Below are 21,066 nucleotides of genomic sequence, written 5' to 3'. Positions count from 1 at the left end.
CAAGAAGTTCACCCCCCAGGCCATGGTTTGCAGGGTGTATGCGGCCGGTCCAGAAACTCCGGGTCCCCCCCAAAGTGGAGAAGACCCCGCGGAAGAGGGTAACCATGTGGGACCGGTAGCATTGATCCGTGTGTTAGTGGACGGTATCTATTCCTCCGCCCTACTAGACACGGGGTCTCAAGTCACCATCATATATCGGGGATTCTATGATCGACATCTCCAAAAGCGGCCTCTGAGACCAGCCGAGCATATCAAAGTACGAGGCCTAAGTAATGTCGACTACCCCATTGACGGCCTGGTGACCGTGGACCTGGAGATACAACAACTCAACACGGGGAAATCGCACCCCATGAAGGTGGACGCCTTGGTGTGCCCCGAACCCAAAGATACACCTAAGTACCCGATCATTCTCGGTACGAATGCGGACATTGTGCAAGCCATTATCCGGGCCTACTTACACGAAGCTAACGAACTACCCATGTCCAGCCTACAGTTGCAGCTGGTTCAGGTAGATCCAGCTCCTCCTCAATCCCCCTCGGAGGACTACGGACTGCTGTTCTGCGGGCGGGGAGGGTTGACCAACCTCTTACCAGGAGAGACACAGAGGATACCCATTAAAAACATTAAAAATTTGCTAGCACCTAGTGATATTTTTTTAAGTAATAACACTACAGTACAAAAGAACTGGTTAGGGCCTAAACCAAAAGACAATTATATTTGTGGTAAGTGTAGTATTTGTAAGTACCAACATCCTGACAAAAATACATTTAATTCTAAAAACACGCAAGAAGTTTTTAATATTGATGACTTTATTTTATGTACATCTACACACATTGTTTACTTATTGGAATGTGCGTGTGGATATCAGTATGTAGGCAGAACCAAACGCAGCCTTAAAGTTCGTATCCAGGAACACGTCAGAAATATAAAAAACGGTTTTGAAAAACACAGTGTTTCCAGACACTTTTTATTACACCACAACAAAGATCCGTCCAGTCTCACTTTTAAGGGGATTCAGTTTATTCCTGTAAATAGAAGAGGTGGGGACAGAGTTAAAACACTATCATCTAAGGAGACATATTGGATACACAAGTTAGATACTATGTCCCCTAAGGGGTTAAATGAGGATGTTGACATCTGGGCACTTTATTAAGAGGAATTTTTATTTAAAAAATAAAATAAAATAAAAAATTCTAGCCCCGTTCTCCACTTAAACCCAAGGGATATCACTGATCTATGTATCTCTGTTTTCCCTGCTCTGTTCTATTGTCTATACGTATTTATATTGTTACTTTTAGTTGCATCTTTTATATGATACTATCTATTTTAGTACTAATTTTGTGTTTCTTTTATTCCAGCATGCTTTTAATTATTTATGCTAGGTTTAGTTTATGTTTATAAAATCTTTTTATTATGTATGTAGTTAATAAAGTTATTGTTTTAAAAGTAATGATTTCATCTTCCCTATCACTTTAACCATTACCTAGTCTAGATGATTGGTCCATTTTTAATTGTTTGACCAATGAGACGTCTTTGTTAGGTACTTAAGACCTCTGGGTAATGGCTAAATTAATCCCTGAAGAAGTAGTTTATTCTACGAATCATGTTGGATGATTTTTATCTAGTGCCTTAATATTGCCATTGCCTCCTTTGGCTTCACCCTGCTAGTATTACTCCCAGTGGTAATTTTGGGCATATGAGAGACTTTGAGAGACTTTGACTGCCTCCCTGCCGGTTCCCTCGCTGCTGCGGAGACTGTGACGTCATCACGCAGTATCCCGTGACGGAGTGACAACGTGGCACGCCGAGTGTACCCTTGCAGAGCTGAGGTCTCACCCCCGTACAGTGGATCTGCTCGCTGAGCTACACGAGCTGCACCAGACGGCTTGGAAGCGCGAGCGGTCCCACCAAGCACCAATACCTGCAACGGAGCGTGGTAGCTGTAAAGGGAAATCCCCTTGGGAGCGATGTACTGCTGGATGAGGGGTTTTGGACATTAATCCTGCTCCTGAACCAACGTAGCGCCCCCGCTGAGAGAAGCAAGCTGCAGACTCTTCTGACAACAGTTGCTGAGTGGTAACTTGTGTGAAACACACTAAATGCACCTATTCCACTGTTTTGATGTACGCAGATTTATTACCCTGTAATTACTAATATATAGCATTACTTGCTTCACTATTTGGCGTTGTGCGCTGTTTCTTTTGTTTCCATTTCACAGAGGATACCCGCCTGGTGTGCCTACACGGAACAATTAGACGAGGAGCAGCAGTTTTCTTTAGAAAGCACCCCAGAAGAAGATGTCCGCCGAGGATATCGCCTAGTACCGGAATTCCGGAATTGGCCCGCCGCCATTCCCCGTCGAATTTTAGTGATGGTACAGAATCTGTCGCCCTTCCCCATGGCCATCGATGCGGGCCAACGAATAGGGAGAATTTATCCCGTTAGCTCGGTGGATGAAACCGTACAGGTAAAAACTACCAGAGTGGATGATCCCGGAGCACCATTGGACTTTGACTTTGGTTCAACCAGACTGTCGGAGGCCTGGAAGGAACGATTACGAGTACAGTTAGAAAAAAGACGCTCAGGGTTCTCTACCAGAGAGATGAATGTGGGGTGTAGTCGCAATGCCCAACACACCATTTGGATGACTGATACTAAACCCTTTCGGGAGCGTTCCCGTCGGCTCGCCCCTAGGGACGTAGAGGATGTACTGGCTGCTATCAATGAAATTGAAGAAGCCGGGATTGTCACGGAGTCACGAAGCCCTTACACCTCCCCCATAGTGGTCATGTGAAAGAAGAATGCGACGGTGAGATTATGTGTTGATTATTGGACGCTGAACAATTGAACGGTACCGGACCAGTATAATCTTCCCCGCATAGAAGAAATCCTGGGTACCCTCCACGGGAGTCAATGGTTCCGTGTACTGGACCTTCGGTCTGGGTATTACCAAGTTCCCATGAGCCCCGAGGATCAAGAGAAGACGCGTTCGTTTGCCCACTAGGGTTCTATTAATTCACCTGTAGGCCCCAAGGCATATGTGGGGTGCCTGCCACCTTCCAGCGGCTAATGGAAAAGACTCTAGGGGACTTGAACCCCCGCGAATGCCTCGTGTATTTAGATGACATCATAGTTTTCGGGAAAACCCTGGAAGATCATGAGGCTTGACTATTGAAGGTACTTGACAGATTAGCACAGGAAGGGCTCAAACTGTCCTTGGATAAATGCTGTTTCTGCATGACATCGGTGACTTACGTGGGACACATAGTGTCCGGCGAGGGAATTGCCACGGACCCCGCCAAAATAGAAGCCGTCTTCAACTGGCCCCGCCCTGACAATGTGGGAGAGTTGCGATCGTTCCTGGGGTTCTGCGGCTACTATCGCAGATTTGTGGAGGGGTACTCCCTGCCGGGCCAAAGTCCTCAACGGCCTCTTCAAAATATATACGGTGGACACGGGACCCCTGAGTGTGAACGAGCTTTTATGGATCTGAAACAGAGTATGACTGCGGCTCCCGTGCTGTCCTATGCCAACCCCGAACAACCAAATATATTACATGTGGATGCTAGCCTGAGCGGCCTAGGAGCAGTGTTGCATCAAAAATATCCCGAGGGATTGCAACCCGTCGCGTATATCAGCCGCAGTCTTACTGCTAGCGAGCAGAATTACTCAGTGCACAAACTCGAGTTCTTGGCCCTTAAGTGGGCCATAGTGGCCAAACTTCAGGACTACCTGTACGGTGTGTCGTTCGAGGTGCGGACCGACAATAATCCCCTCACCTACATCATGACCTCCGCCAAACTCGATGCGGCCGGCCATCGCTGGCTGGCCGCGCTATTCAATTACAATTTCACCTTGAAATACAAGCCTGGCCAGCTGAACATTGGAGCGGAAGCCCTGTCTAGGCGACCAGGGTTGGCCAGCACCCCAGACGAAGATCAGTGGGAAGAAATTCCGGGACCTGGAATAAGAGCCCTATGTTGCACAGCTGCCATAGTCAATGACCAAGTGGCGTTCTCTGAATTGCGAGTGGCCGACTCCCTAGGGTATACCTCAAACGCTATACCCGAAGCCTATCGAGACCCCAGTGGCATGCATGTTACCCCAGACAAAATCATAGCCTAGAAAGATATGGTACGATACCAAGAACAAGACCCGGTCGCAGGGGCCATTCGTTATGCTATCTGACACAATCGCCCGGCTTTTCTCCGACAGGCTCCGGGGGATGTAGGAGGTGTACTGATGCGGGAAGCTGACAAATTCTAAATGCAAGACAATTTGCTATACCGAGTTATAGAGTTCCATAATCACCCAAATAGACGACAATTAGTGCTACCAGAAAGACTACAGTACTTAGTGCTGAAGGCTCTACACGATGAACATGGTCATTTGGGGGTAGACAAGACTTTTGGACTAGTGCGAGATAGGTTTTTCTGGCCAAAAATGAGAGAAGCCGTAGAGCATCACTGTCGACGGTGTGTGCGGTGCATTCAGCGCAAGACCTTACCCACTAGGGCTGCCCCAATGGGCCACTTAAAGAGTACGGGACCTATGGACCTAGTCTGTATGGACTTTCTGTGCATAGAACCTGATAGCCATGGCATAGGAAATGTGTTGGTCATTACGGATCATTACACCCGTTACGCCCAGGCCTTCCCGACCAAAGATCAAAAAGCCATTACATTGGCCAAGGTGCTCTGGGAGAATATTTTATGCATTATGGGCTTCCTCAACGCCTCCACTCCGACCAAGGATGAGACTTCGAAAGCAAGTTAATAAAAGAACTGCTGAACCTCTTACATATCAATAAGTCCCATACTACGCCCTACCACCCCGAAGGGGATGCACTTCCGGAACGATTCAATCGTACCCTATTAGACATGTTAGGCACTTTAACGGGAGTGGAAAAGACTGAATGGAGTCGGCACGTGGAAACACTAGTACATGCTTACAATTGTACACGACACGATTCTACCGGGTTCTCGCCATACTTTCTCATGTTTGGCCGGGAAGCTAGGCTGCCTGTGGACATACGGTTGAGAGTCTCCACCGATGGAGTACATAATACTACACATTTCCGCTATGTGCAGAGATTGCAAGAGAATCTGCAACGGGCCTACCTACAAGCCGAAAGATCCACTGAAAAACTGAATGCCGGAAATAAAAGGCGGTATGATCATAAAGTGAAACACAGAGACATTAAACCTGGCGATGCAGTGCTTCTTCGTAACCTGGGAGTACCAGGGAAACATAAATTGGCCGACTCATGGCGGGAGGGAGTGTACGAGGTAGCCTCTCAAATGCCCGGTCTTCCGGTCTACCACATCAAAGACTCGGAGGGCCGGGTGAAAACCTGGCATCGTAATCATTTGCTCCCTATTCCCAGAGTAGAGGAGGGGGATTTTGAGTGTCCGGCATCCCCCTTGGATGGGGACATGTCATCAGAAGAAGAGTCAGGGAACTCTGATGTTCCGGAAGATCCACAAGAGGGAATCTCTCAAAGGGGCCCTCAACAAAGAGCACCTCCCGGCGGAGCTTCGGGTAAAGGGCTCAGGGAGCGCTCGCCCCAGGGGGTGGCTCCGTAAAATTCAGTACTGGACCCGCTGAGTCCGTGCTTCGTACCAATTTATGACAATGTAGAGAGCGCAACCCCCTCAAGGGAAGAACTCAAAGTACAAGACTCAGGCAGTCACTCACCCACGGGAGTGACCGAACAGCCGTTAAGGCAGAGTCAGAGAAATGGGCAACCTCCAATGAGGATGGCCTACGATCAGGTTGGGGCACCCCACTATGAGGCTCAGCAGTGGGCTCGCAATCGAGTGCAATCAGTCATTGTGATGTTTAGCGAGATGTACAATCTGATTTAAAAGGAATGTATATGAAGTAATTTTCATTATATAACGTTGTGCCAGTTAAAGTGTTGTCCAAGCGGGGTCGTTGGAATCCACAGAGGGGAGGATGTAGCCGGGACCCCCTTCTCGCCCTTTATGTTGTTGTGGGGGTGGGTGTGCTGCAGTAAGGAGCGCTCCGATACGGAGGATCCACGTCATGCAAGCCACCATGTTATGGTTGGCACCAGTGCAGACCTAACTTAGCCAGAGGTTGCGCATGCGCAGGCCAAGGTAAGCAAAGCCCGCGAAGGAGGAGAGTTCCGATTGGAGGGAGGTAGTGAGATACGGGTCCCATCAGCCCCCGCGGGTCCCCGTGATAGAGCTGAGCCAATGGGTTGCGAGGAGGAGGAGGAAAAGGAAGTGTTGCGCACACGTTGGGTCAGAGCTGGCTGGAGAGGAGAGAAGGAGCTTCGGTGTGGGGAGGCGAACCACCCCCTACATAGGCCTCATGCCCCATGCCTAGTTAGGCCCTGAGTCCCAGTAGAGACAAGCGGAGCTAGGGACTTGCCATAGTGAGGTTCCGGTTCCCTTTATTGCCATACTACCATCCCCAGGACAGTTCTAAGTGGTGGGAGGTCTGGGCTCAGACCCAGCTAGCAAGCCGCAGCGTGTCCGGGTGGGATCACCCTGGACATCCACGGGTGACGTCATCTGCATCTCGCTGATCCTTTGTGAAGATTTGTAGCAGTACCGGGTACTGGAGTACCCGGCAGGTAATTCTCCAAGTGCACCAACGGTACCATCGTTCATTCAGGACACAGTGGCTGCGCAGTCACACTCATACATATCACTGACTCACTTGAGGGTGGGAGGACTATTCCCCAGGGGAACTGGACATGGGGTGGGATCACCCGGTGGAGGGAGACGGGAGGGTGAGCGTTCGACGTGACGCTGATTATAGTGTCCCCTCTAGGGAGGGGCACCGGTTGCTATATGTGTAAGCTTATGGCAAGTAAAGTTGATTGGTTAAGGTACATTCCTGTGTGTGTGTTGAAGGTATATAAGTCCTGCGAAGACCCACTTCCCCTCTGGCGGAAGCTGTCGCAGGTTGAGGCGCTGCACCAAGTTATAGGTATTGTGTGTACCCCAGGCTCTCCGTGGCAGAGGCTCAGACCCTGTGAGCCTACAGGTAATACAGCATATGATAGTGGCCTGTGTTCGATAGGAAGCAGGGCTACATAAGTAAAACTTTTGTGATTCTTTTTCTGTGTGTCTTTTGCTTTTATTTGTGCTGTGACTTGTGTGCTGTTACTTGTGTGCTTGTGTGCTTGTGTGCTGTGAATTGTGTGCTGACTAGTGTGCTGTGACTTGTGTGCTTGTGTGCTGTGAATTGTGTGCTGTGACTTGTTTTTTGTGATGGATCCAGCACTTATTGAGGATTTGATCAACGAGGTCTCCCTCAGAGATCCATTGTGGAACCAACGTTCCAGAACTTATCATGACAGAAATGTCCACTGTAACAGGGGAGTTATCCATGTTCAGGTAATGTATCTCTAATCCAGCAGTGTGGTGGTTAACTGCTGGTAGTCAATTAACAAACACCACCTGCCAGATTAGATGGCTTAGAAAAGTTTGTCTTTTGAGACAGGAAGAGAGACTCCTTAGCTCACACCTGAGCTGAACTTGGAGACACTTGTCTTGAGCCCTGCCAGGAGAAACAGCAGAGCTGCTTTCAAGACACAGGGGAAACTTCTAAACCTGAATGCTGACACACCCTGAGGAAAAGGGAGCTGAACCAGGGACAGAGAAGATTTTCCCTCCAAACCACAAGGAACAGATAAGACTTTCATTTACAAGACTTTTTATATCTGTTCATTTCATGCTATATGTTTGGGGCTGGGAGACATGCTTATCTAAGGGAGTTGTGAACCGCATAGTATTTCACTAGAAATACTCCCAAGTGAATAGAAGCTTTGTTTACCCCTTGTTTGGATGGTTTCCTGATGTTAAGGAAAAGGCGCAATAAAAGGCTTATTTAATTTCACTATAATCAGTCTCCCTTGCATACCTCTGTGAGCGTCCACATACATATGGTGTCCGAAGTGGGATGAGAGGGGTCTTTAAAGGGAGAAAGGACCGGAGATTTTTTCTGTGAATTTTTTTTATGCTTTTTGCCTACAAACAGTCTGAGCAACTTTAAAAAAAAAAAAAAATTCTCTATGAGTTAAAGTGATACACACCACTGCACAGAAACTTACAAAACCACAGATGGACTCTTTTCCCCAATCCCAAGAGGACAGAGAGATAGACTGCTGAAGCAGGTGAACCTTATTTGCCTATCACAATAAAGTGTAATATGGTCATTGAAATAGGGGGTTTGCCTTCCAGCCATAGTCAGGGTTCAAGAAGTGAAGTAGCCCTTAAAGGGATAGGCGTTTGTTGTTTTCAAATGTTTAGCGGAAGCAGTGAATACAAATGTGACCCATGAGCGGTATTGATTCTGCAAGTAAAGGCTGCCACACCGCATAGGACTACCAGTTGTGAATGGAGTATATGCAGAAAAATGTGAAAATTGATGCAAGACTGTGCTGAAGCAGGGGAATTTTCAGTAAACAAGTGCTGAGGGTAAAATTGCCTACTAGAAAAAAAAGTGGGACCGAGATGCCCTGCAGCCTAGAGAAAATGGAGAATTCGTCCCGCGGATAACCGAATATCCAGAGGGCCCAAGGCAGAAGTCGTGTACCCCAAAGAAGTGTCTGTCCGGTGCCAACAGTGAGGAACCCTCAACCAACCATCCCAGGGAAGTGGAGCCTGAACCAGTGAGTGACGATCCCTTGACCAGCCCTGAAGATGCCCTGAAAAATGCCAGGCATGACTGTGATATGCTCCGTGAACAATTGAAACAAAAGGAAGATGGTTACACAGAGCTACAGAAAAATAACATGAGGCTACAAAAAGATGTGCTCACAATTTACTCTTTAGCCAGGACAGAATTGGACGATCTCAAGACTGAGCTAAATACTGCAAATGCTACTATTTCCGCCATGGATGGAAAGCAGAGCCAATCTGATATGTCCGGACAGAGGTGGAAGTATCTCAGAAAGAGTTTCAGACACTCCACAGAGCACTGGATGCCTCACATCATGAGACCAACAGCTGCCGCACAGACCTAGAAGTTTCAGTTATAAATAATTGCATTCATACCAGTACATATTTCAAACCTGTACAATCAAATAATTATCTTCATGCACAAAGTCACCATAACCCATCATGGGTAAAAAATATACCAAAGGGTCAATTTATTAGATTAAAAAGAAATAGTTCACATATAGAAACGTTTAACATCCAAGCGGAATATCTTAAAAATAAATTCATAGAAAGGAAGTATTCCCCACAAGATTTGGATAATGCAATCACTGAAGCTGCATCGATGGACAGATCCAATCTTTTGACATATAAAAAGAAAAACACTAACAGAACAGCCAATTTGGCTTTTATAACCCAGTTTAACCAAATGGCACCCAATATACGAAAAATTTTCAAAAAACACTGGCCGATATTAAAAAAAGATAAAGAATTAGAAGGAATATTACCAGAACATCCACAAATTATATTCACGAAAGCACCTAATATAGGACAAAGATTGGCACCAAGCTGTCCATCGCTGCAACCTATTCATTGGAGGATTACTCCTTGCATGGGATATTTCATTTGTAATAGATGTACCGCTTGTAAATATAGCACAAAGAAATCAGTATTTGCATCAAATAACACTTAAAAAAATTATAAAATAAAACAGCATATTACATGCAATAGTTCTTATGTTATTTATCTGCTTGAATGTCCGTGTGGTTTGCAGTATGTGGGTATGACCACCAGATCAGTCAAAAGACGCTTATATGAACACATATATAATATTAAAACTGGTTTAGTAACACATAATGTGTCGAATCATTTTCTTCAAGTGCACGGACAGAATCCCAAAGGCCTAAAATGTATTGCAATAGAGACTATCACTCCACATTGGAGAGGAGGAAACGTTATGAGCAGTGGTTGACAAATCACCAAAAAATCTACTCGCCACACAAAAAAATCTACTCGCCACCTAGTACCAAACGTGTGCTGCTTGGGCCAATATTTACTCGCCCGGGGGTTAAATCCACTCGCCCGGGGCGAGCAAATGTATAGGTTTGTCGAACACTTGTTATGAGCCTACTGGGGAGAAGAGAGTCCTTTTGGATTTATGAATTGCGTACTCTATCCCCACTAGGCCTAAACGTGGATTTTGATCTGAAGGCATTTTTGGTCGGCTAAACCTGTACTGTATCTATATAGTATATCTATCCTTGCAATTTATCCATATGTCTGTTTGGGAATATACTGTTATTGAATATTTGCTGAATTTGGCAATCCTTTGGTATATATATATATATATACTCATGCATAATACTGTTTATATTCATTTGTTAATCTCTTAAATGTTATGTCATGACATGTATGTTCTTTGTATGATTCTAGCACCAATCACATATTTCACTAATATATCTATTCTCACACACATCACCATATACAATCACATATGATAATTAATGTTTTTTTCACAATAATCAACACATTTCACTATGTCATATAGTTTATTATATAATATCATGGTTAGTATGCACTATACACTTGAATAACATTATAGTCAATATATACACCAGTAGTTCACAATACATTTCTTATATGGTCATATATATATATATGGCTATACAAACACTTAATCAATCACACTTTCACATCATTATTATTATTGTTTTTATAAGGTTTTATATCTAGTTCTCTTGTATGTCTTGTTTGTTACCAGCTGAGCTATCAGACCCCAGCAGCACGATTAATATTGGCAATGACTATTTAAGGCGCATGTGTTTAAATACACAGCATGATCACGAACTGTTCATTTTGCCCGTATGCGCATGTGCATAAGTCTGCAGGTGAAAATTAATTAATTTATTAATGGACGCTCTATTTAAAGGACCTTTATGGACCTCATCATTATATACCCCTGAGGAAGAAAGCGGTTAGCTTTCGAAACGCGTAGGGTGGCGAAAAAGCACTTCTGTACCATTTGATTGGTAATTCCCCCCCTCCACGACAGCAGAGACGAATCAACGTTTGCTGGCGGTCAACTGGCTGGTTGTTTGCGACATCTGAGTTGAATCTGCGCTGCCGATCTGAAAATAGCTGCACGTTTTCTCCAGTGTGCCGAGTGAGACCATCCGCCCACACGCCGGCTGGCGCGCACACCTTCCATGCACGGAGATGCCCAGGAGCAGCTAGCAGTTACTATCACAGAGAGGGGATACTCTCAAATATATCCACCGCTTGCCTGTATCATCTATCTGGTGAGTGGGCATTCCATCCGATTCCACCGGTGCTGCAGTGTGCTCACAATATTCTTTTATTGTCCATACTCATTTTTATATTATATGTATGTTATATGAATTGTTATATTAAATGTTTTTATCTTAATTTTTCACCTGTCTGATCTCTCAGCTGATCCATATCTGTTATATATGCTCTTTGTCTTAAGTGTTGTATGTCCTTCACCATACAGTATTATGCTATGTTTTGTGCTTTTTCTTTTATTTTAAGCACACAATGAGGAGCTATTTCCTGATCGTCCAACAGGCTTGGTTTTTATATCCTTTATGTAATTCATTTATTTACATAGGCGCCTCTAGATACATATTCCTTTCCACTGTCCCCTGGCTTCAAACACTTAACACCCTACCTTATCTACAGTAAATATCTGTTGTTTTTTTCCCCTCTCTCCACACTGTTTTAGCCATAGATTCCTTTCTATATCAGTATTGCTTGACCTGAAGAAGAGAGGATAACTCTCGAAAGCTTGTCCTATGACATAAATTGTTAGTCCAATAAAAAAGGTATCACCGAATATTGAAGAACTAATTTATTCTGCACTATATATGCCCACACATATATATATATACATACATTTATATATATATATATTTATAACATGTATGTACGTGTATGCTTCTACATTTAGGTATATGCATGTATATATTAAAGAATATATATATATATATATATATATATATATATATATATGGCTTGTCTTTCAGTGTACTCCCCTTCGATCACAGAAGTTTTGACTTTCATACCGTCTTAGGATCTCACAACAAGGACATTATTGTCATGATAATCACATATATATATATATATATATGTACGAATGATTATATATTTATAAAAACTTACCGCAAAGTGATCATCAATCTTTCTTCAGCACGAATAATTTTGCGGAAATTAGTCTGTAATGGAGTTATAGCTTCTTCAATATGTTTCAAGATGTAGTCGAAAGTTTTTATTGACATTCTCATATATTCATAGAATTTTTGCTCGTGGGAACGTAGAATTGGGTATAATGTGGCAAATTCACCAAGTGTCACACGCTGCCGATTAATTTCATGTACTTTTGTTGTTCTGCCACCCAAAAAAAGCAGTTTTCAAATAGACACTCTCCATTAGGGAAAAAAAACACATCTCCTTTGACAAAGACATGCTTAATGTCAGTTTTTTGCTTTGAGATATATTATGCTTTCAGCTGCTACTATCTTTTCTTGTTATGCTTTCCCTTTTTTGTTAAAATCTCCTCTCTTCACCTCACAGTGTGCCTCACGCCTCGCACCCTGCCTTAATACAAGGGGGGTGGGGGGGTGCTGTTAAATCGAGCTACTTAACTGTGCACAGGGTCAGGACAAAACCGAACAATCAGAGACTGGGAGCACATAGGACACTGATTTCACCCACAATGGTTTCTCCCCTCAAGCCCTGAGGTTGGCGCCATGACGTTCACGTCGGCGCTTCCATACCAGGTGACCACGTTGCTCCACAGCCCGGCGCCATGACGTTGACGTCGGGGCTTCGACCCCGACTTGACCCCGTTACTCCGCCTACCTTCACGCACGCTGGCTCGCCTGAAAGTCCATGGAATCGCGCAGACTTCAGCAGGCGAGCCTCAGCTTCAGCGCGCATCCGCTCTGATCAACCCTCTATGGCCCCGGCCTTAAGCTTGCTGCATGGTCACAGCTTTGAGCACAGCCAGGGTTAAGATATATAGCCAGTAAACCCACCCACAGACAGACAGACAGACAGACAGTTTCAACCTAAATGGGTCTCCTCAGTGTGGGGTTGGTTCTACTGGCTATGTAAAAATGAAGCAGGGATCGGTTTTACCATAATTAGTTAAGTTATGGTGGGTAAAAATAAAGTAACCAAAACCCTCCACAGCAAGCATATAGCAAATGGAAATATTACTGTATGCTCATTTGCATGTCTTAGACAAGTCTGCAACCCCGCCTTTCACCATTATCACACAGCACTTTCACTGCAGCAAGGGATTCTGGGAAATGACATGGAAATGAGCACACAGTGCCACCTTTTGCTTCAAAACCTTTCAACATGGTTCCCCTATAGGCTTAAGCTTGCTGCATGGTCACAGCTTCCTGTTACTGGCAGCCGAGTGGAACACAGACGCTTCATCCGCCAGCACTACTGACGTTATCGGTTACGTAGATTGCGGAGAGATGGAGACGTGCGGAGATCGGCAAGGAGCCACGGAGTAAAGAGACCTCTCAATTGAATGTTGTACATTGTTACAATGTGAGTGCAAACTGCTACTATTACTTTGAGCAATATACTGATACTGAGACATACTACCCTATTTTGCGTATTCTTTTCTCTCTATTTTAAACTACATTGAAGCAATACTGGCCAGACGACTCAGAGGTTTATTGAACAAGAGAGCTCACATCAGAGAGGTGTATCTCTGATCTGCCTATACAATCACGAATCTTTGTGAGTGGGATTACATATATTTATTTTTTCACGGAGTGACGATGACGCATTATTTTTGCCATCAATTAAAGGCAGGTTGCCCGGCAAAGTAACCCCAGAGTCATCAAATGTGTGTTTAAAGTGTCAGCTCTGCGGTCTAGGGCTGACTGCAGTTTTATAAAGGCTGCTAGCCTGGGTTTAAGGGGTTAATTGGAGAAGTACGCTTGGGATGGGGAAGATACAATTTAAAGCCCAGATCAAAAAGTGTATCCAATTAACGGTATAACTTTAGTTTGGAATTTCCTAATCTTCTAATTGTTTGTATACCAACGATTAGGAGAGAGACATGTAGACTGTTACTGTATGATTTTATTAATAGTACCATGTGTGTAAATGCATAAACGGGCATGGCCCTTGTGTAGGTTACAGTTATGTGAGGTGGGGGGATTTACATGACAGGTAGGGGACATGATACATTAAAAGATTCACCCTGCTAGGTTATGACCCACCATACAAGGGGGGCAGGTATACATAACCGAATGCATGGCTTCTGAGGGACCCTGGGGAGATGCCCTCCAGGATGTATACAAACAGTCAGTGCTTCATAAAAGAGGTTAACCAGCTGGCTAGCAACTGAGGGGATTCTCTGATAAGAGCAAAAACAAAAAGAGAGACAGCGCAAAAAACCTCATTGTGCAATATATAAACAAAATTGTATTGGTAAACTGGTAAGTATCACACGTACATGAATATGGTAAAAATTGGGCAAGACATGTTATGGACATGTTACCACTCTGTGCTCTGGAATCCTTGAATAGGGGTCACCCGGATCAGCTCACTTCCCGCAGGTTCCGTGGAATAATTGCAGACCGCTTTGTAGATCAATCCAGGACCTCCGTTCGGCAAGATTCAGGCACAGTGATCGCCGCCACAGAGGAAGAAACTGCTCCGGTTCTAGCCACCGCAGTAAGGAAGTCTCACAACCGGTTACTCACTCCTCGATCGCCAGCTGCAGGCACAGTGACCGCCGCCACAAAGGAAGAGACTGCTCTGGTTCTAGCCACCGCAGTGGGGAAGCCTCACAACCGGCCACTCACTCCTCGATCGCCAAATGCACACCAGGGACGTCACCAAGCGGCGTCAGCATAGGATCAGTGTCGCACACGAATGAGTCACTGTTTAGGGGAGGTAGAAGTCCCGAGACTGTCCAGAGCCACAGATTGACACAAACAAATGGCATAAAAACCTCAAATGGGTAAAAGGAGAATGCGCCCTCAATCCAACGTGTTTCATGTATCAAACACTTCGTCAGGGAATGATAAGAGCTAGATATTCTGTAACTGAGGAACGGGGGTTTGGCCAGGCATTATAAGCTGGTGCAGGCCATGGGGAAGGTGTTCTCTGCTGAAACATCAGGCGGAAGCGGACGGGGGTGAAGAGGAGTTTTATCACCACCACACTTTAAGTCCAGAAACCTGTTATTTCATTGTAATATGTGTTGATTTGTGATATTTAGGTAATTCAAGCTGTGTGTTCTTTATGTGAATAACCCCAATTTATTTTATTTCATGCTTTTATTCAATCAAAGGATCCAGATGGTAAAAGGTGTTAAAAAGCTGGGTCTCCCGTGACACACGGACACTTTTTAAAAAAATTGGCTATACTATTATTTTGCCTTTATCTGCCACATATATCACCACGGGATCTGCAAGCGCTCCCCCATTCTTGGATATTTCAGCTGTTTTCGGGACCAGAGTACGGTCCAGAAGGGGTTATTGGAGCAGCTGCTTTATACATTTGTACCTTTTTATGTATAGTTTTACACTTTTTGGTGGAGGTTGCACTTTTATAATATTAGTTTGTAGGTTAATTCCACAGTTAATTTTCCACATATATATTTATAATATATATCACATATTTAATATATTAAGTTCACTGATCCTATTTCACTTATTGAGCGCCCGGTCACACCCCTCTTATTGTTCGATAGTTAGAAAGACAGGTAGGGTCAAGCTTGCTGTTTTTGAGTAATGGTATAACGGTTGCATGCTTGAAGGAGGGAAAGGTACCAGAGTAGAGGGAGGTGTTAAATATGAGTGTGAGTGAAGGGGTTATAGTAGGAACAAGATGTTTTAGGAGATGGGAGGGAATGGGGTCAAGAGGGCAAAAGGGCGAAGAGGAGATCAGCAGTGTAGAGGGAGAGGGGATTGGCCCGGTATTAAAGGGGTTGCACCTCATATGGCCACCCCCTGACCTCACCAGGGAGGCAAGGGGTTAACTGGACTGCGGTCCAGGAATGTGGCTGTCACCTTGCTATACCATGAAAATGTATGTTCCCATCTTATAATGTGTCATCATCATACCAGTGTCTGCACCACACACACTCTGGGATCCATCCGGGAGGACAAGGGTTAATAGTTAAATAGTGATTATAGCCCTTTGTTTAATGTTCCCGCCTTTTTGGGCACCATTTTGCAGAAGTCCCATAGGTCGCCATTGGGGCTTCATTCATTTCAATGGCGGATCTGGCGGTTTTGGACCTGTTTCCCTCCAAGACCAGCAGGTGGCGTCCGAGAGGAGGAGCGGCGGTTTCCCATTGTAAGTCAATGAGCCCATTGACTTCAATGGAGATTCCTCGATGGTGATCTCCAGGAACAGGTTGGCAGCCGTCCAAACCGCAAAACCGCAAACAGGAAACAATGTCTTGGGAATCTTAGGTTCTAGGGCACCAAGTGGCGTGGGAATCTTAGGTTCTAGGGCACCCAGGAATAAAATTCTTTTTGCCCCTAGCTCCTAGGCCTCCCCTCACTTGACCACCACCGGGTCCAAGAATCCAGAACCCCCAGAAAGGGTCGTGCTGGCTGAGCGGGTCACGCCATAGGCAGTGGCGGCGGAAGAAGCAGCACGGGAAAACGGCTCAGTCCGAAACCCAGAAAATCATAAGTCCATATCTACGTTTCTGGAGGGTCCAGAGGGCCGGGCTTTGGGGTGCCTGTAGTCACTGTTCCGGCATGACCACAGATCCATTCCCGACCCTCTACGACCAACCCGACGGAGTATGGACCATGTAGGCAGACGCTCACATAGGTATGCAAGGGAGACTGGTTATGGTGAAATTAAATAAGGCTTTTATTGCGCCTGTTTCCTTAACATCAGGAAACCATCCAAACAAGGGGAAAACAAAGCTTCTATTCACTTGGGAGTATTTCTAGTGAAATACTATGCAATCCACAACTCCCTTTAGATAAGCATGTCTCCCAGCCCCAAACATATAGCATGAAATGAACAGATATAAAAAGTCTTGTAAATGAAAGTCTTATCTGTTAGCTGGGCTGCTGTAGGGGAAGCTTCTCTGCCCTCTTGGAACCGCACCCTTGTGTGCACAGGAAATATCAGGCTCCAGGTTAGAATCTTGTCCCCTTTGTCTTGAAAGCAGCTCTGCTGTTTCTTCTGGCAGGGCTCAAGACAAGTGTCCCCATATCAGTCTCACAAGTTGTGAGAGTCAAGGACAATCTCTGCTCTGTCTCCAAGTTCAGCTCAGGTGTGAGCTAAGGAGTCTCTCTTCCTGTCTCAAAAGACAGGCTTTTCTAATCAATCTAATCAGGCAGGTGGGGTTTGTTAATTGACTACCAGCAGTTAACCACCACACTGCTGGATTAGAGGCACATTACCTGAACAGGGATAACTCCCCTGTTACATACCTCCCCTGTTTGTGGGAAGCTCGGGCTTGCCACGGCCAAAGCCCATCCTTCCACTCTCATTCTAGATATCTCTGTGACTTGAATGAGAGTGGATGGAGGAAGAGAACCCTCAGTCCTGCTGGGATTGGAGCCCTTTCTCCAGTTTATTCGTGTCTCCTCCCGAAGGTGCTTGAGATCAGCATTCCTCAGTCGCTCGAGGAGGACTTTTTCTAAGTATAGTCTTTTTGCTACGTGCGCGGTCATGAGATTTCCCTCGCGTTGGGTGCTCGTCTTATTGTAGGCATACTGTATGGCAGCAGTTGCAGAGCGTTTAAAAACAGCCCTGGGACAGGGTAAACAAAAGCCACCAGTTATATGCCTGGAAAACCTATGTCTAGTCTGCAGTGCAGCACTGACTAGTGAGAAAAATATAGTGAGCAACTAAAAATAACTCAATTGTGATAATAGAACAGTGTCTGTGATTGAATAAAGTGATTAACTAAATACACCCTCCTATAATATAAGTGAATCACAATAAACCGTGAAAGTGATATAATTACATGACCATACAATTCTGGTGATAAGTGGCGTATGCTGCTGGATGGATGGAGTAGCTCAAACACTCCCAAGAGCTGAAAATGAAAAACAAAAACAAGCGCAAAACGCAATAGTGAAGTATATCAAACTCTATTTGAGGTGTTAAAAGGGTAATAAATCTGCGTACATCAAATAGTTAGAACATAAGCATGTCGTGTTTCAATACACAAATTACCACACAGCCGTCGGCGGGATAGGTGATGGTGCGGGAACCCTCAGGTAAGTATCTGCGGCACTTTCTGCGGCTCAGTCAGCTCCGTCGCTGTGATCGCTCACCGATATGCAGTTCAGCTTACAGCAGACAACAAGGAGAACCGTAACAGTGGAGATTCCTTAGTGGAGGACAATCACGCCCTGTGTATGTCCAAACACAGTTTCTTAGTCCACACGGAAGTTCAATCGAAACAAGCAGCAGCTGCCGGTTCCTTCGCTCCACACCTAGCAGCCCGTCGAACAGCTGGGACGTTGCACCTCGCGCGCGCGTGTAACGTCACGCACAGGACGTATCTCCAACGGGAGAAGCGCGAACAGAAAAAGTCTCTTGTGCTATTGCACGATAGAATGCTTGAAAATAGAAACTGTAATCCTACGCGTTTCGTATCTAAGTGATACTTCTTCAGGGATAAAAATGTTGTCGTCACTCTAGTACTATATACCTGCATCTCTTCCCACATTGGTCAAACAATTAGCACCGGGAACCAATCAGATGCATGTAAACAGTTAACTGAGTGTGACAAAAATCTACATGGAATTAACCAAAGCAATACATCTTTAATACATAATATAATAAAATCACATAAGCTGCAAAAGAAGAAACATGCATTAGTCACAATGTCTCAAACAATAAAAATAAAAATACACTGTCTGCTAAAGAGAAACTGTTTTTTGTCTGTCTGCTGAAGAAAAGCCATTTTCCTTTTTGTTGCTGATGAAAAGCTATTTTTGTTTTGTGTGCTGTATATTTTTCAAGGCTAAATAAATAAGCCTTGTCAAGAAACCCGCGTGTGTAGTTGCATGTACCCTGCAACATATGGTGTCAAGAATTGAGATTTGATTTTTTTCAAAAGGCTCCTGCAGTTAAAGGGCCACACACACACATACAAGAATGGAAGAAATGTTGAAAGCGTTTCTGTGCGAGCAGGCCCGGCTGCAAGCGGAGAGAGATGAAAGACTACAAACAGCACAGGATGAGCGGATTGCCAAGCTGTTGACCCAATTGCAGGGGTCTGCCAGTCCAGAACTTGCAAGCAAACCCCCGGTACTCCTGAGGAAAATGTCTCCGGACGAGGATCCAGAGGCTTTTTTACTGACTTTTGAAAGAGTTGCCGAAGCTCAGGGCTGGGCTACAGATCGCTGGGCAACTGCTTTGGCCCCGCTCCTCATAGGAGAAGCCCAGGCCTCATATCAGGGTCTCCCAGCAGATCAGGCCATGGACTACCGACAAGTAAAAGCCGCCATACTGGATCGCTTAGGTCTGACCCCAGAGACCTACCGGCAGCAGTTCCGGAACATGAAGTACACCGCTAAGATGAAACCCCGGGTCCTCGCTCAGCGATTATTGGACTTATGTATGCGCTGGATACAACCCGAGGAGTGCACTAAGGAGGCAATTCTTGAGCAGGTGGTTTTGGAACAATTTCTACAAATAATACCCCGTTCCGCACTCGTGGGTAAAACGCCACGCTGCTGCAACCCTAGCTTTAGCGGTCCGACTCGTGGAGAACTTCCTTGGGGCTGAGCAGCAGGCAAGTGTCCTGGACCCGACTCCACCGGTACTTGCGGACGCCCAAAGAGGGAGGTCGGATCAATGGGGAACCTACGGCCCGTCCCGGAACCACCAAGTCCAACGGAAGGAGCAGTCGTTCCAGCAAGGACGGAGTCCAAATGCTGGTCCCCATAGAGACCCTCATCTCCTTACGGATGTCGGCTCATCGCAAAATGAGAGGAACTTCCGAGGACCGCCCACAGGACCCACCAGATGCCTGGTCTCCAGTAACCGGTCTAGCGGAGCGCTATCCACAGCCCCCTCCTGCGAGGGAACCCTCCCCATGTTCCGCCTGCGGAGAACAAGGCCACCGGTATGTGGACTGTCCACTGATGGATTGTTCATTCAGCAGAACCGTCGCCTCGGCTTTTACTGGGGAAAATTACAAGCCCTGGCTACTTCCAGCCCTGATTGGGGGAAAAACAGTCCAGCCCTTGTAGATTCGGGCTTTGGGAAAACTGTGGTCCTCCAGCTACTGTTACCGCCCAACGTGTGCTCTTTTGACTCCCCATGGAGCATAGAATGTATACACGGCGATGTAAAACGCTATCCGATGGCCAAAATCCGGCTACAGGTAAAAGGTCAGGAGGCTTACCTCGAAGTAGGAGTCGCTCCTTGGCTCCCTGCCCCCGTTGTGCTTGGTCGGGACTGGCCTTTCTTTTCGGACCTAATGGCCCCAGTCTTTCACGAGGAGCCTCCTTCTAGGGCTCAGGAGAACCCTGGCAAACTGTTCCCCTTCTTGGCAGACCTTTTTCCTGGTAGACACCTGGTTCAAAAGACTCGTAAGCAAAGACGCTTGGACAAACAGGACTGGTTGCAGAAATCTGGGTCTCAAAGTGACCATTCTAGTAGTCAGAGGTCACAAGTGATGGCTGGGGATGGCCAAAGGGAGGGGGATATGGGCCCTGGAGATTTACCAGACCTGTTCCTCCCTGACTTTCGCCAGAAACAAAGGGAAGACCCAGTCCTTGCTAGACAGTATGACAAGGTGGTGAAAATTGATGAACAGATTTTAGATGCACAAGGGGTGATAGTATTCCCCCATTTTGAGCTATCAAAGGATATCCTATATAGGGTGAATAGGCAGACACAAACAGGGAAAGTCACCAGACAGATATTGGTTCCCAAGGCGTTTGTTAAATCTGTGTTCACTCTAGCCCATACTGTCCCTTGGGGTGGTCACCTGGGCAGGGATAAAACATTGGACCGTATTTCATCCCGATTCTATTGGCCAGGGATGCATAGTGATATTGCTAAGCTATGTGCCGCATGTCCGGAGTGCCAGTTAACTAGTCCAAAAGGACAAAAACCAGCCCCTTTGGTTCCTCTACCCTTGGTGTCAGTTCCCTTT

The 21,066-nt window shown here is 45.6% G+C and overlaps 1 protein-coding gene across 2 annotated transcripts in view; it reads right to left on the bottom strand.

The window, feature by feature from the left end:
- LOC142464329 (uncharacterized) overlaps positions 1-21,066 on the bottom strand; it is a 794,668-nt gene that overhangs the window by 324,277 nt on the left and 449,325 nt on the right. The gene's annotated exons all lie outside the window — the stretch shown is intronic.

This window comes from Ascaphus truei, chromosome 12, assembly GCF_040206685.1.
Source record: "Ascaphus truei isolate aAscTru1 chromosome 12, aAscTru1.hap1, whole genome shotgun sequence".
Classification (NCBI taxonomy): domain Eukaryota; kingdom Metazoa; phylum Chordata; class Amphibia; order Anura; family Ascaphidae; genus Ascaphus; species Ascaphus truei.
This window is presented reverse-complemented; position numbering and strand designations above follow the sequence as displayed.